Source organism: Odocoileus virginianus, chromosome 16, assembly GCF_023699985.2.
Source record: "Odocoileus virginianus isolate 20LAN1187 ecotype Illinois chromosome 16, Ovbor_1.2, whole genome shotgun sequence".
NCBI lineage: Eukaryota > Metazoa > Chordata > Mammalia > Artiodactyla > Cervidae > Odocoileus > Odocoileus virginianus.
This window is the reverse complement of record NC_069689.1, coordinates 18,819,221-18,835,284: the sequence shown is the minus strand read 5'-3', so window position 1 is coordinate 18,835,284 and position 16,064 is coordinate 18,819,221. Positions and strand designations below refer to the sequence as shown.

At 42.1% G+C, this 16,064-nt stretch overlaps 1 pseudogene; it reads left to right on the top strand.

Annotated features, from left to right (window-relative positions):
• Positions 1 to 4,381: 4,381 nt before the first annotated feature.
• On the top strand, positions 4,382 to 5,322 carry LOC110126370 (serine/threonine-protein phosphatase PP1-gamma catalytic subunit B-like; annotated as a pseudogene).
• The last annotated feature ends 10,742 nt before the right edge of the window (positions 5,323 to 16,064 follow it).

Genomic DNA, 16,064 nt, shown 5'->3' with positions numbered 1-16,064 from the left:
CATGATCTGTCAGCAAAATCCTACTGATGCTCTTCAGAACAGCTCTAGAATCTGACCACTTCTCATCACCCCCACAGCCATCATTCTGGGGTGGGCACTCTCCTTTCTTACCAGGGTTATTCCAGTAACCCAGAAACTGCTGTCCTGCTCCTGTCCTTGGTCCAAGTCAATCCATTCTCAACACATCATCCAGAGGGACCCTGGTTGTATTGGTCAGGGTTCTCCAGAGAAACAGAATATATATGTATCTATGATGAAGATATGGAATTAATTCATGCAGTTATGAAGGCTTGAAGTGCGTGCTTCAAGTTGAGACCCAGGAAAGTTCGTTAGCTTTTCAAATGCTAATTGCATTTGGAAACACCCTCCCAGACACACTCAAACATAATGTTGAGCTAAGTATCTGGGCGTGCCCTGACCTAGTCATGTGGACACATAAAATTCATACTGAATTGCTAAACAAGTTAAAGCATTTCTCTGCTCAAGATTCTCTAAGGGCTTCCTAACACTTTTAAGATAAAATGCAGAATTCTCACATGGCCTAGAAGGACCTGTATTATCTGAGCCCTGCCTGCCTCTCCACCCTCTCCTCCAGTCTTTCTGCCCCTTATGCTCGGGCAGTTCTGGCTCCCTTTGCCCCGACCCACGTGTCGACACTCATTCTCCCTTCTGGCTGCAACACTCTTCTTTTTCCCACCCCATGTCCTCTGGGCTCACTTCTTACCTCCTTCAGGTCTTTACAGAGGTGTCACCTCATTCAGCCTTCCCTGACCATCCTATTCAAAATTGCAACTTCTGTTCCAAACACCATCCCTCCTTCCCTGCTCTGCATTCCTCCATAGAACTTACCGCTGTCTCAGATGCCAGAATTTGACTTTTCTGTCTTCTCTCATTAGAATATAACCTTGGTTCCTTTGGTTCCTATCCCCAGCAACTAGATTTGTACTAAGTGCATGTGAGAGTGTTAGTCGATTCAGTCGTGTCTGACTCTTTGCAACCCTATGGACTGCAGCATGCTAGGCCTTCCTGTCCCTCACCATCTCCCAGAGTTTGCCCAAGTTCATGTTTGTTGCATAGGTGATGCTGTCCAGCCACCTCATCCTCTGACGCCCTCTTCGCCTCTGCCCTCGATCTTTCCCAGCATCAGAGACTTTTCCAATGAGTTGTCTGTGTGCATTAGATGACCAAAATACTGGAGCTTCAGCTTCAGCATCAGACCTTCCAGTGAAATTCAGGGTTGACCTCCCTTAATGCTCAATAAATATTTGTTGAATCAGTCAGTGAATGAATTTTCCAAAAGCCAGTTTCAAGAAAGAAAAGGAGTTTGTACTGAACAAGAGAAAAATTTCTTATTGTTCATTACCCAGGACCTCCTGGGTAAGATAACTCATGCAAGTGGTTACTATCATGCCTGGCCAGGGCACATGGTTTCAGCCAGTTGTTCTCCTAACAACACAATGCAGTGGGGGCCACAGGAGTGAGTAGACTGAGGTGTGTTCACACACCCAGACTTATGCATTAACTCACCAATTTATTCATTCCTCAGGTCTCCCTGTTTATAACAGTCAGTTTCCTTATCTATCCACAGAGTCTTTGAGCTCCTTGAGAGCAGATGTCATGTCTCCTGAATGCCTCGCTGTGGGATGGGTGGGTGAATGAATGACAGTGAGTGGGCAGAGTGAAAGAAGGCCAGCAGCTGGGGAGTTCACAAGGCTTGTCTTCAGAATGGTGGGGACACCTGTCTGGACAGAGCAGAGGGTATCTATTGGGGGAATAATATTGGGTGAGTGAAGCTGGACATTGAGTCCCTGCTAGGCTGCTGCGTTCCCTAGTTGTGGGAGAATAAGCCAGTTGAGAGGGGGCGTGAGCTGAAACGAGCACACATTTATTTGGCTACCCCACTTGCGTTCAGATGGCAAATCCCCAAACCGTGATTAACAGTCAGTTTACAAGGGAATGATATCAAGGACTGGCCATGCCCCCTTCCTGGGCACTATCACGAGGCTCGGAAATACTTCTCTCTTCCTCTGCCCTCTGTGACCAGGGAGCCCCACTCACTGTCCCTCCATCCTGAGACCATCACCTCCTTCTCAGCCTCCTGGCTCCTGAGGCAAGGGGGCTGCGCTGGCCCTGCCCCTTGGTCATGCCACCAAATTCACATGCAACTGCAAAGGTGATGTCTCCCCTGTGGAGTGGTGAAGACCCCTCCTCTCAGACCTGGGGAACTCCACCAGGCTTTTCTATGCTTGCATGTCAGGAATTCCTCCAGCATTGCAGCAGAAGATACCATCTCCATGTCCCTGGGGTCTTTGAAAACCAAGTAGGGTAGCTACTTGAGATGAGTTTGGGGAGGAAGGAGGCAGATAGGTCTTGTGGTTTAGGCAGGCTGGCATGGAGGGGTACAGGGAGACCGTGACAAGGCCCACATCTTCATTCTGGAAGGAACTAGGACTTTAGATGCGGACTGTGGGTAGAGAAGAATAAGTAGAAGATCACGCAGGGGAAAACTCAGAGGGACATAAAAATCATACTTACCATTTATTAAGCTCCTGTTGTGTGCCAGGTATTATACTGGATACTTTCATATGCAATAGATTCTTTCTGAGATACCTGCCTATCTCATGCAACCAGCTCCTCTAATCCACAGGGTGGGACCACTGCATTCATTCATTTAACAAGTATATAAGCACCTACCAAGGGCTTCCTGGGTGGCGCAGTGGTAGAGAATCCGCCTGCCAATGCTCTTCCTGCTTGAGACGCAAGACACGGGTTCGATCCATGGGTCAGGAGGATTCCCCGGAGAAGGAGATGGCAGCCCACTCTGGTATTCTTGCCTAAGAAATCCCATGGACAGAGGAGCCTGGTGAGCTACAGTCCATGGGGTCGCAAAGAGTCGGACACGACTGAGCGTGCACACGCAGAGCAGAGAGAGAAGCAGAGAGAGAAGTAGAGAGCCCTGTCCCAGGTGTTAGGTACACAGAGAAAGACAGGTGTGGTCTACGCTTTCATGGAGGGGAGAGGGACACTAATAAACAACTAAACATATATACACACTATGCAAATTATAATAAATTTGCATAATTATAAGTGTACAAATTATACAAAATGAAATTAGTGTAAATATTATAAATAGAAAGAATGAGGTACCATGTGGAGAAGGACAGGAGCTAGTTGACTCTGGGTGGCCAGGGAAGCCTCCAGAAGGGGAGAATTTTATATCAAGACCTGAAGGATGGGAGGGAACCAATGATATGAAGTGGGAACTGTGGGTAGTGGGAGAAGAGGGGACATGCGGAGAGGAAATTTCCAGGCAGTGGGAACATCAAGGCCAGTGTTCTTGAGGGTGGGATGGCCGGATGCTTTGAGTCTAAGGAAGAGCAGTTCCAGATGGAGATGGCGAGGGCAGCTTGGGCCAGATCCTGCAAGGCCTTTGCTGCAGCAACGATAGAAATGAGACTTTTCTCACAAATAAGGGAAATAAGAGAACAATGAACAGGCTGGAGAAACAGCATAAACAGGACCAAAAGAGTTAAGCAACCTTGGTTACTCTTTAGAGGTTACTACTTCATCAAGCTAATCACTCTCTGAGCCTATGTGAATTCTATCTTGCACTTGGCATTCTTTTCCCCCACACCCTCCTTTGTAACACTACCTTGAAACGTTCTTCATTTCAGAAGGAATGTCATGGGCAGATCACTGCAGAGAGGACCAACCCCAGTTATACCTGATGCCAGCTCTGGCTGTGGCTGTTCTGAAATTTTGCAAAAGAAGGAAGAATGCAAGCCTGTCACTGCTTGAGCCTTATTTCCTTCTCCAGACTGCAAGCCCTGACTATAAAATTTCTCACTAACTCCTCCAGGGCAGACACAGTTCTGGAACCACTAGCCTTCTGTGTTGCCTCTTTGCCTGGCAAAGAAATAAAGCTATGCCTTCTCTTTCCTGCAAACCTCTGTCTCCATATTTCTATTTGGCATGGGTGCATAGAAAGCGGAGATTTCCAGCAACACCTTGTGGGCCAGAGTAGGGAGGCTGGGTTTCATTTTACACACTGTTATTTGATGTGTTGATTTTAAAAGTACATAGATTATTGAATCACATAATCTAAAAATATTTTGATAACTGTATTTCAATTATTTCCAATCTAGTTTCTTTTATCATCCTGTGCATATTATTTTATATATCTAACAATGCAATTCTGCCTCAGGATTCCAGTGGGGAGAGAAAGAGGATGCAGGGAATGAGGTGGCAGGAGGGGACCCACTATGGCTTCTGCTAGCACCTCCACCACGACCACCACCTCTGTGCCCCTGGCTGTGGGAAAGGAGGTATAAATCCCCAGGTGTGAGCCCACGCCTGCAGGAGGGTCAGCTGTGAGTAGGCGATGGCAGGTACAGATAAACCCAACATCAACAGCCTCAACCAACGGCTGCTGCAAACGAAGGGTCTAAGCTGCGCAAGGATGTCTGGCTACAGGAGAATGAAAAAAGAGAACTGTGCTTAAAGTTCCACCAGGTCTTTCTCAGTCAGCCCATCCTACTAGAACTTGCAGCATTGCTCAAAATAGTGGTGTATACCACAGGCAATACTCGGATTTGCTTCAACTTTTGGAGTATGGTGGTTTCCCACTAGAAAGCAAGCTATAGTGGGGGATGCGGACTTTGGAGACTATCTGCCTTTTATTGGCTAAAGAAAAAAATCCATTATCCAGAGACTTTTTTTCTTCTCACCAGAAACCACAAATGTGCCAGTATCAATAGAATGTATGGATTTTGTGATGAATGTAAAAGATACAATGTTACACTATGTTTCACAGACTGCTTTATCTGTTTACCAGTAGCAGCCTTCACCTTCCTGGACAAGAAAATATTCTGCTGTCCTGGAGGTTTGTCACCAGATCTTCAATAAGTGGAGCAGATTTGGAAAACTATGTGACCCTCTGATGTACCAGATCAAGGTCTTCTTTGTGACCTTTTGTGGTGTGACCTGGTAAAGTTGTCTTAGGCTGGGATAAAAATGACAGAGGAGTGTCCTTCACACGTGGTGGAGAAGTGGTTGTCAAATTTCTCCATAAGTATGATTTGGATCTTATATGTAGAGCCTGTAAGGTGGTAGAAGATTGGGTATGAATTTTTTGCCAAGAAGCATTTGATCACTCTGTTGTCTGCACCCAATTATTGTGGAGAGTTTGACAATGGAGATACCACACTAAGTGTGGACAAAGTCTTTTTCAGATTTCAAAACTTGCAAAGAAAAAGAAGCCGAATGCCAGGAGATCCATTAACATCTCCAAGAGGTGTGATCACAAAGCAAGCAAAGAAATAGGTGTCATTTTGACACTGCTTAATTGGGACTCGTGATTAGAGTATATGACCTTCATTTTTTAAATTATGTGGATTGTTCAGCTTGCTCAAATAGTGTTGGTGAGCCTGCCCCTTCCATTTTTGACTTAATGAATGATATTTGCTTGTTATAACAGCAAATAAACAACTCTCCACACCCAGGAAAAAATATTTTGTTTTTTTAAAGTTTTGTTTTGTTTTTTAATCCTCTGCTCCTTTTGCAAACAGCTTTAATGATGGTATTAAACCTGAAAGCCTCCAGGACAGTTTATCCTGTCTAGGAGGTAAGTGTACAGCTAATCTGTTTTAAACTCACTACAACCCATGAATAATGTGAATGTTCATTTTCTTTAGGATATAAAGAGAGCCCTAGGGTGCTCGATCTGTACAAGTTATCATCATAAAATGCATACTGTTGATACAAACCTCTGTGAACAAAATATTTTTAAGACTTTATTTCAAAAGGATTGCTTTTTAATCTTACTGTCTTGTCACATACACACATTTTTATAGCTGTCCAAGCTGGGAATAACTTTCAACCTTGCCAGCATCACTGGTATGATATGTATTTAATTAAAGCACACTTTCCCTTTGTTGTTGTTGATTAGTTGCTAAGTCATGTCCAGCTCTTTTGCGACCCCATGAACTATAGCCCACCAGGTTCCTCTGTCCATGGGATTTGCCAGGCAAGAATACTGAAGTGGGTTGCCATCTCCTTCTCCGGGGAATCTTCCCAACTCAGGAATCAAACCCGCACGTCCTGCATACAAATTCTGCAGGTGGATTCTTTACCACTGAGCTACCAGGGAAACCCTATCATATACTTAAAATGATGATTAAAGTCATTATTTTAAATGTTTCTGTCTTCCCTAAAGCCAAAGTTCTTGTTGAACGTTGAGTGTCTACATATTGACACTCCCCTGAGTGTAAGGTGACTTAATTGTATACACAAGCTACTTCCTGAGAATTCAAAAACAGGTTTTTGAATTGGAATAGCAATTAGTAACATAGTGCTCCTTAAGCTATTAATTATTAAAGTTAATAACCTTTTGTACAATTTCAACATAGCCTACTTATTAAGTAATCCTGTAGAGTTACATCAGATCTGAACCTGTCCATTTAGAAAGCTTCAAATTACAGAAATAATGTTGTTCTAAACAAGTGACCAATTATGCTTTCTTTGCTTTACTTTCTTTATTCTACAGTGAAGTTGAGGCTTATAAATAAAAACTAAGGAACCAACGTGCTATCCACTAGTTTATACAGAACTTACAATATCTATGACTTTTTAAAACAGTGATCTGTTAAAAAGAATTGTTTCAGCAGATGACTGTCTATGATATCATGGGATGAAAATGAATTCAGACTTCTTAAATTGACAAACTTGTTAAAAATAAAACAGTGAAGACTTCCCTGGTGGTCCAGTGGTTGAAAATCCTCCTGCCAATGCAGGGGACACGGGTTCAATCCCTGGTCTGGGAAGATTCCACATGCCGTGGGGCAACAAAACCTGTGTGCCACTGAATCCCACGTGCCACAGATTCTGTGCTCCACACCAAGAGACATCACCACAAGGAGAAGCCTGCACACTGCAACTAGAGAGGATTCCCCACTTGCCACAACTAGAGAAAGCCCTCTTGTGAGAAGCAACATAGACTCAGCACAGCCATTGTTGTTGTCCAGTCACTAAGTTCTGTCCGACTCTTTGCAACCCCATGGACTGCAGCACACCAGGCTTCCCTGTCCTTCACCGTCTCCCCGAGTTTCCTCTAACTCATGTTCATTGAGTCGGTGAGGCTATCCAACCATCTCATCCTCTGTTGCCCTCTTCTCCTCCTGCCCTCAGTTATAAATATAATAAAAATTTTAAAATAGAAAAAAATTATTAAAAAAAAAAGCCACACAATTCTGCAAAAGTGTTCATGGCACAAAGAAGATAAGATGTAGGTCCCTTCCCTGCACCCAAGCAGGACTGGTCTTCCACAGAACCCCAGAACCTCAAAGTGAGACTCTTAAAGAACAACCAGGGAACCCCTTAGTGGTCCAGTGGTTGAGACTTGACACCCTCACTGCCAGATTGGGTTCAATCCCTGGTCAGGGAACTAAGATCCCACAAGCCTTACAGCATGGCCAAAAAAACCCAAACAAAAAACACCCAGTACAGGTGCAAAGACATTTTGAACTCCCTAGGAGCTACATCAGGAGCTTCTAGGTGGGGCACAGGGAAACACTGGAAGCGGATCTGCATACCCTCCTCCCCATCTTCACCCTCTTCATCTACCGTCTTTAATCAGGAGCGCTTCACTTGTATGTACTTTATGTATGAGGTATAGACATAAGATTTCCTTTAAAGAAAGAACACCATGGTATAAAAATCACTCACATACACCTTCAAAACCACTAACCACCCATTTTACAGATGAGGAAACTGAGGCCCTAGGAGAGAAAGGGAGTTGTTATGACACCAAAGCAAGGCACAGTGTGCTGTTTGTTGACTCTCAGGCATGTGTTATTTCCAGGAATATTCAAAGCCTCTTCTCCACCCAGCCCTGCTGCCCACATGGGGTCAAATGGGGGTGGGAGGCCTCTGAGCAGAAAGTGCTCATGACCCGCTGAGAGTGCGGGGTAAATGGGGGCCTAGGAGGTTTCATCAGGAGTGCCATGGCAGAGGGACTCATTTCCAAGAGCATCTCAGCATTCCAGATGACGTAGAAATCACCAGAAACGGCCTGCCAAGCTGGAGGAACTCCCAAACAGGTACAGGAATATGGAATTCCTTGGTGTCATCTAGGACAGATTCACGGAATCTGTGCTCTATAAACAAAACAGTCCAGCAATCCTCATTTTACCTGTTAATCCAAATATAATATGCACATACATATTTTTAAGTAGTAAGTGCCTCTTGCTGCTGGAAGATAGAAATGCATAAGGAGGTTCACAATTTCATCCTTCAGAGCTACTTAACAAGGAGTAGAATCATAAAAACCTGGAGTTGAAGGAATACAGGAACCTTCTAATGAGGGTCACAAAATCTCTGAAGAAAGCCTGCAGGGCTGGGCATGAGACATAAATGAAGGGTGTCAAGTGGTACTGAGAGGCAGGGCTATGAAGACATGGGGAGTGCATTAGGCCTCCAAGGATGTTCAAAGTTAAGAATTGTTTTAATATTTAAAAAATAGATTCTTATTGTACAGTGTTCAAAGGGAGCATATCAAAGAGGATTCATTGAAGAAAAAACCACCCTCTCCCATATGTTGCCCAGCCAAGTTTTCCAAAGAGGCAAAGAAACAGATTTTACTCATAAAAGATATTTGTACACAAATGATAGCATACAAACACCATTTTTTTAACTTCTGTTTTTTTTTTTTTTAAGACAATCATATGTTGGTAAGATTCTGGAGCTCTTTCTATATCCTTTAGTTAAATTCAGTTCAGTTGCTCAGTCGTGTCCAACTCTTTGTGACCCCATGGACTGCAGCACGCCAGGCCTCCCTGTCCATCACCAACTCCCGGAGTTCACTCAAACTCATGTCCATGAGTCAGTGATGCCATCCAAGTATCTCATCCTTTGTCAACCCCTACTCCTCCCACCTTCAATCTTTCCCAGCATCAGGGTCTTTTTAAATGAGTCAGTTCTTCGCGTTAGGTGGCCAAAGTATCACAGTTTCAGCTTCAGCATTAGTCCTTCCGATGAATATTCAGGACTGATCTCCTTTAGGATGGACTGGTTGGATCTCCTTGCAGTCCAAGGGATTCTCAAGAGTTTTCTCCAACACCACATTTCAAAAGCATCAATTCTTCAGTGCTCAGCTTTCTTTATAGTCCAACTCTCACATCCATATATGACCACTGGAAAAACCACAGCTTTGACTAGACAGACCTCTGTTGGCAAAGTAATGTCTCTGCTTTTTAATATGCTGTCTGATTTGGTCATAACTTTTCTTCCAAGGAGCAAGCGTCTTTTAATTTCATGGCTTCGGTTACCATCTGCAGTGATTTTGGAGCCCAAATAAATAAAGTCTGTCACTGCTTCCACTGTTTCCCCATCTATTTGCCATGAAGTGATGGGACCAGATGTCATGATCTTAGTTTTCTGAATGTTGAGTTTTAAGCCAACTTTTTCACTCTTCTCTTTCACTTTCATTAAGAGGCTGTTTAGTTCTTCGTTTTCTGCCATAAGGGTGGTGTCTGCTACATAACTGAGGTTATTGATATTTCTCCCAGCAATCTTGACTCCAGCTTGTTCTTCATCCAGCCCAGTGTTTCTCACACATGAGAAACATGTTATATGTTTCTTATATGTTTCTGCATATAAGTTAAATAAGCAGGGTGACAATATACAGCCTTGACGTACTGCTTACCCTATGTGGAACCAGTCTGTTGTTCCATGTCCAGTTCTAACTGTTGCTTCCTGACCTGCACACAGATTTCTCAAAAGGCAGATTTAAGAATTTTCCACAGTTTGTTGTGATTCACACAGTCAAAGGCTTTGGCATTTAAATATAATAAAGCCGAAATAGATGTTTTTCTGGAACTCTCTTGCTTTTTCGATGATCCAACGGATGCTGGCAATTTGATCTCTGGTTCTTCTGCCTTTTCTAAATCCAGCCTGAACATCTGGAAGTTCACGGTTCACGTACTGCTAAAGCCTGACTTGGAGAATTTTGAGCATTACTTTACTAGCGTGTGAGATGAGTACAATTGTGCAGTTGTTTGAGCATTCTTTGGGATTGCCTCTCTTTGGGATCGCAATGAAAACTGACCTTTCCCAGTCCTGTGGCCACTGCTGAGTTTTCCAAATTTGCTGGCATATTGAGTGCAGCACTTTCACAGCATCATCTTTTAGGATTTGAAATAGCTCAACTGGAATTCCATCACCTCCACTAGCTTTGTTCGTAGTGATGCTTCCTAAGACCCACTTGACTTTGCATTCCAGGATGTCTGGCTCTAGGTAAGTGATCATACCATCACGATTATCTGGGTCGTGAAGATCTTTTTTGTATAGTTCTGTGTATTCTTGCCACCTCTTCTTAATATCTTCTGCTTCTGTTAGGTCCATACCATTTCTGTCCTTTATTGAGCCCATATTTGCATGAAATGTTCCCTTTGTATCTCTAATTTTCTTGAAGAGATCTCTAGTCTTTCCCATTCTATTGTTTTCCACTATTTCTTTGCATTGATCACTGAGGAAGGCTTTCTTATCTCTCCTTGCTAGTCTTTGGAACTCTGCATTCAAATGGGTATATCTTTCTTTTTCTCCTCTGTTTTTTGCTTCTCTTCTTTTCACAGTTATCTATAAGGCCTCCTCAGACAGCCATTTTGCTTTTGCATTTCTTTTTCTTGGGGATGGTCTTGATTCCTGTCTCCTGTACAATGTCACGAACCTCCGTCCATAGGTCTTCAGGCACTCTATCAGATCTAATCCCTTGAATCTATTTGTCACTTCCACTGTATAATCGTAAGGGGTTTGATTTAGGTCATACCTGAATGGTTTAGTGGTTTTCCCTACTTTCTTCGATTTAAGTCTGAATTTGGCAATAAGTAGTTCATTATCTGAGCTACAGTCAGCTCCTGGTCTTGTTTTTGCTGACTGTACAGAGCTTCTCCATCTTTGGCTGCAAAGAATATAATCAATCTGATTTCGTTATTTACTGACCATCTGGTGATGTCCATGTGTAGAGTCTTCTCTTGGTTGTTGGAAGAGGGTGTTTGCTATGACCAGTGCATTCTCTTGGCAAATGTCTGGTAGCCTTTTCCCTGCTTCATTCTGTACTCCAAGGCCAAATCTGCCTGTTACTCCAAATGTTTCTTGACTTCTTACTTTTGCATTCCAGTCCCCTATGATGAAAAGGACATCTTTTTTGGGTGTTAGTTCTAGAAGGTCTTGTAGGTCTTCATAGAACCGTTCAACTTCAGCTTCTTCAGCATTACTGGTCGGGGCATAGACTCTATATCCTTACATAAGAACTTTTGTTTTTCTTTTCTTAAGAAAACATCTGCATAGTATTCCAGTGCATGAATATACCAAGTTTTTTCTTTTTCAAATAAAAATTTTTTATTTATTTGGCTGCACCAGGCCTTAGTTGCAGCACACAGGATCTTAGTTGCAGCATGTGGAATTGAATTCCTTGAGCAGAGATCAAACCTGGGCCCCCTGCATTGGAAGGGCAGACTCTTAGCCAGTGGACCATCAGGGAAGTCCCCCCAAGATTTTAAATCAATGTACATTTAACTTGTTTCCAATACTGGATATTATAAGCAATGCTATAGTTAATAATTTTGTATATGTGTGTGTAATAATTTTGTATATGTGTGTATACACACACATATACAAAATTATTAAGTAGGATAATTTCCTAAAAGTTGAAATTGAGAAATCACTTTCTCAAAGAGTATGTGTATTTTTTAAATTGTTTTAATTGAGGGATAATATATTGGCAATAAACTTAACAGTTGTTAAGTACAGAGCTTAATCAATTCTTACATACAATGTACATTGTCAGCATCCTAGAAGCCTCCATCATGACCCCTCCTAGTCAATGTCTGGCCCCCCAAAGGTAACTACTATTATACCTTCTATAATCATATATTAACTTCACCTGTTCTTGACTTTCATATTAATAAAATTATATGGTATGAGGTCTTTTGTGACTGCCTTTTTTTAACTCAACACTATTTAACTCAAGTATGTCTGATTCATCCATGTTGTGGCCTGTATAGTTTCTTGTTTTTCATTGTACATGTCTTTTGATGGAACTTGCCCCCATTTGTCTTGAGTGGAACTTCTGACTCATAGGGTGGCCCTATGCCTGCTCAAAGAGAAGGCCTATATTTAGGTTCAATGGATACAGTCCAAGTTTTCCAAAGTGGTTCTATCACTTAAGAGTTCTGTTAAAAATGCATGAGTGTTCTAGTAGCTCCATAAACTCACCAGTACTTGGTAATTTCCATCTTTTTACATTTTAGCACTTATGGTGGACGTGAGAAAGTATTTCTTTATTGCGTGGCTCTAATATCATTTACTTCTGCTTCCATCCAGGGAAAAAGAAATATAAAGAATCTAGGGAACCAAACACCTGCATGAATGAATTGGTGATTAAATAAATGTTTATTGAATTTACATCTCAAAAACCTTATTGATTACATTCAAACACACAGACAGAATTTGGAGTTTTAAAGGGATAGTGCTAAGCCTTTTGTTATTAAGACATTATACATCTTTCATAATATTTTGATGTTAAATGTATTATTTTTTAAATCTAGTGTAAAGATGGTGGATATTTTTCAATAGTTATGAGGATTCCATTTTGGTGAAAAAATATAAGAAAAGTTTATCAGCTATTTTTTATGTACCTCTGTGTTTGAAACTTAGTTATTTAAAACATATGTCTGTAAAGTCTATGCTCAGCTAAAAAAAAATAGTATTTCTGATTTTAATTTTGCATTTCTCTGATGATTCATAAATAGTGTTGACCACTTTTCCCTGTGCTTTGACCAATTGGATATTTTCTCTTTTGAAGTACTTATTTAAGATATTGGTCCATTTTGGTTGGGTTGATTGGTCTTTCTTATTGATTTATCAGAGAGCTTTATATATTCTGAATACAAATCCTTTGTCAGATATATGTATTATAAACATGTTCTACCAATCTTTGACTTGCCTTTCATCCTGTTAATGTTTTCTTGATTTTTGTTGTTGTTGCTTTTGCTTTTTTTTTGATGAAAAGAAATTATTAATTTTAACAAAGTCCAAATTTCAGTCTTTTCTTCTGTGGTTAGTGTTTTTTGCATGAGTCTTGTAAAGGCAAAGTTGTAACCTCTTTCTGTTGGTTGTGCTGTTTCTCTAGCTTATGTAGCCCAGTCCCAATGACTTCTGGGTGGTAGGTCTGTATACACTGACTCTTAGGAAGTATGGGTGGGAATTCTTGAAACAGTGGGGTAGCCTGCCCACTGCCAATTTTTTCATATAGGAGATCTGACTTGAATCTCATTTGAATCATCCTTATCCCTTCAATGATTAACAATATTGTTTCTGGAGTCACACTGATACAGGTTTGAATTCCAGATGTACTACCAACTCCTTGCTTGACTTCAGGAAAATTACTAAACCTCTCTGCATCTCAGGGTCACCATCTGTTAAATGGGGTATGTATTCATCAGATTTCATTAGGTAAGGCTGTGTAAGAAACCATTTTAAATCTTTAAAAGCCAAGTTTTCTTTTTTTGCTCATGTGACTCATCGGGATTCACATGTCTTTCCTTCCAGAACCCAGGCTTAGGGAGCAGCTCCATCTGGGACAGGGCATACTCATGAGAGAAGAAAAAGATCAAGAGTGCTAGTAGAAATACATAATGGCTCCTAACACAACTGCTCGGATGTGGTGAAAGATACTTTTAGTCACATTCTATTGGCCAAAGCAAGTCACATGATCAAGCCTGACATTAGTAAAGCTGGAAAGGACATTCTTCCTAAGGATGCACTGCAGCCACATAGCAACAGGTGAGATGTATAATCCTTGTTGACCTGAAACTAGACTACCAGGTATTTCTCCAGCAAAGATGGGTTTATTTGGGATCGATAGAGGATTACAATGTGGGGTCTACAACCATGGTGAGCCACTTGCAAGTCCCCAAGGGAAGGAGAATAATTTTGTAGAAAAGGAAAGAAAAGTTGGAGGGCTATAGTAAACAAATGCGTTTTCATTGGCTGACTTGTTGTCAGGACAGAAAAGGGATCTTTCTATTTGTTGTTAGGCTGTGCTAGGTCATGGGTTGGGAGAGCTCTCCCTCTGGTCTCCCAACTCTATTTAATTCAGGTTTCTGTTTCTCTTAATTTTTTACATCCTTAACAGGCTTTTGTTTCTTAATTTTTTACATCCTTAACACTCACTTAAAAGCTGGGAAAAACAATGCCACCTCAGTTCAATTCAGTTGCTCAGTTGTGTTTCGACTCTTTGCAACCCCATGGACTGCAGCACTCCAGGTTTCCCTGTCCATCACCAACTCCTGGAGCTTTCTCAGACTCATGTCCATCGAGTTGGTGATGCCATCCAACCATCTCATTCTCTGTCAACCCCTTCTCCTCATTCATTCAGCCTTTCCAGCATCAGGGTCTTCTCCAATGAGCCGGCTCTTTGCATCAGGTAGCTTTGACTAGACGGACCTTTGTCAGTAAAGTAATGTCCCTGCTTTTTAATATGCTGTCTAAGTTTGTCATAGCTTTACTTCCAAGGAGCAAGCTTCTTTTAATTTCATGGTTGAAGTCACCTACCACAGAATAATAACAATTCCTTTCTTATGGCAGCTGTGAAAATGAAACGAGGTGAAGCACGTCCAATGCTTAACAGAGTACACTGTTATGAGGGCACAGTAACTTAATGAGGTCATGCACAGTCACTCAGCATGTCCGACTCTTTGCAACCCTATGGACCGTATGTAGCCTGTTCGGTTACTGTGTCCATGGGGCTTTCCCAGCAAGAATAATGAAGTGGGTAAAAATATATTTTTGTTTAGTTGCTAAGTTGTGTCCAACTCTTCGAGATCCCACAAACTGTAGCCTGCCAGGCTCCTCTTTCCATGGGATTTCCCAGATAAGTATACTGAAGTGGGTTGCCATTTCCTTCTCCAGGGGATCTTGACAACCCAGGGATTGAACCCAAGTACTTTGCTGACAACCATATAGTCAAACTATGGTTTTGTCAGCCCTCATGTACAGATGTGAGAGTTGGACCATAAAGAAGACTGAGCATTGAAAACTGATGCTTTCAAATTGTGGTGCTGGAGAAGACTCTTGAGAGTCCCTCGGACTGCAAGGAGATCATACCAGTCAGCCCTAAAGGAAATAAACCCTGAATATTCATTAGAAAGACTGATGCTGAAGCTCCACTATTTTGGCCAGTTGATGCAAAGTGTGAACTCACTGGAAAAGACCCTGATGCTGGGAGAGACTGAAGGCAAATGGAGAAGGCAGCAGCAGAGGATGAGATGGGTAGACAGCATCACCAACTCAATAGATACGAATTTGAGCGAACTCCAGGAGACAGAGAGGGACAGAGGAGCCAGGGATGCTGCAGTCCATGGGGTTGCAAAGAGTCAGGCACAACTTAGCGAATGAACAACAACAAGCTTAATAAGGGCACAATTACAATTACAGACTATTATTATTATTTCCTTATGCTGAAAATTTTCTGTTTACTGGACTGGACTAATCCTGACTTGACAGGAAGAAAAGAAGGAGCTATAATTACTCCCAGAGTCTAAGGGCACAGGCTTTGTAATAATGTGGGCTCCGTAATACGGGGCACATGATCTTAGACAAGTTATTTAACCTCTAGGGTCCTTTGGACTATGTTACAGAGTTGTAATTAGGGCCAAATTAGCCAAATCCTAAATGGCAACCCACTCTAGTATTCTTGCCTGGAAAATCCTATGGACGGAGAAGCCTGGTAGGCTACAGTTTATGGAGTCGCAAAGAGTCGGACACGACTGAGCGAATTCACTTCATTTCATGTACAAAGTGACTTCCTGGTGGTTCAGACGGTAAAACGTCTGCTTACAATGCGGGAGACCAACGTTCGATCCCTGGGTCGGGAAGATCCCCTGGGGAAGGAAACGGCAACCCACTCCAGTATTCTTGCCTGGAAAATCCCATAGACGGAGGAGCCTGATAGGCTACAGTCCACGGGGTGGCAAAGAGTCGGACACGACTGAGCGACTTCACTTTCA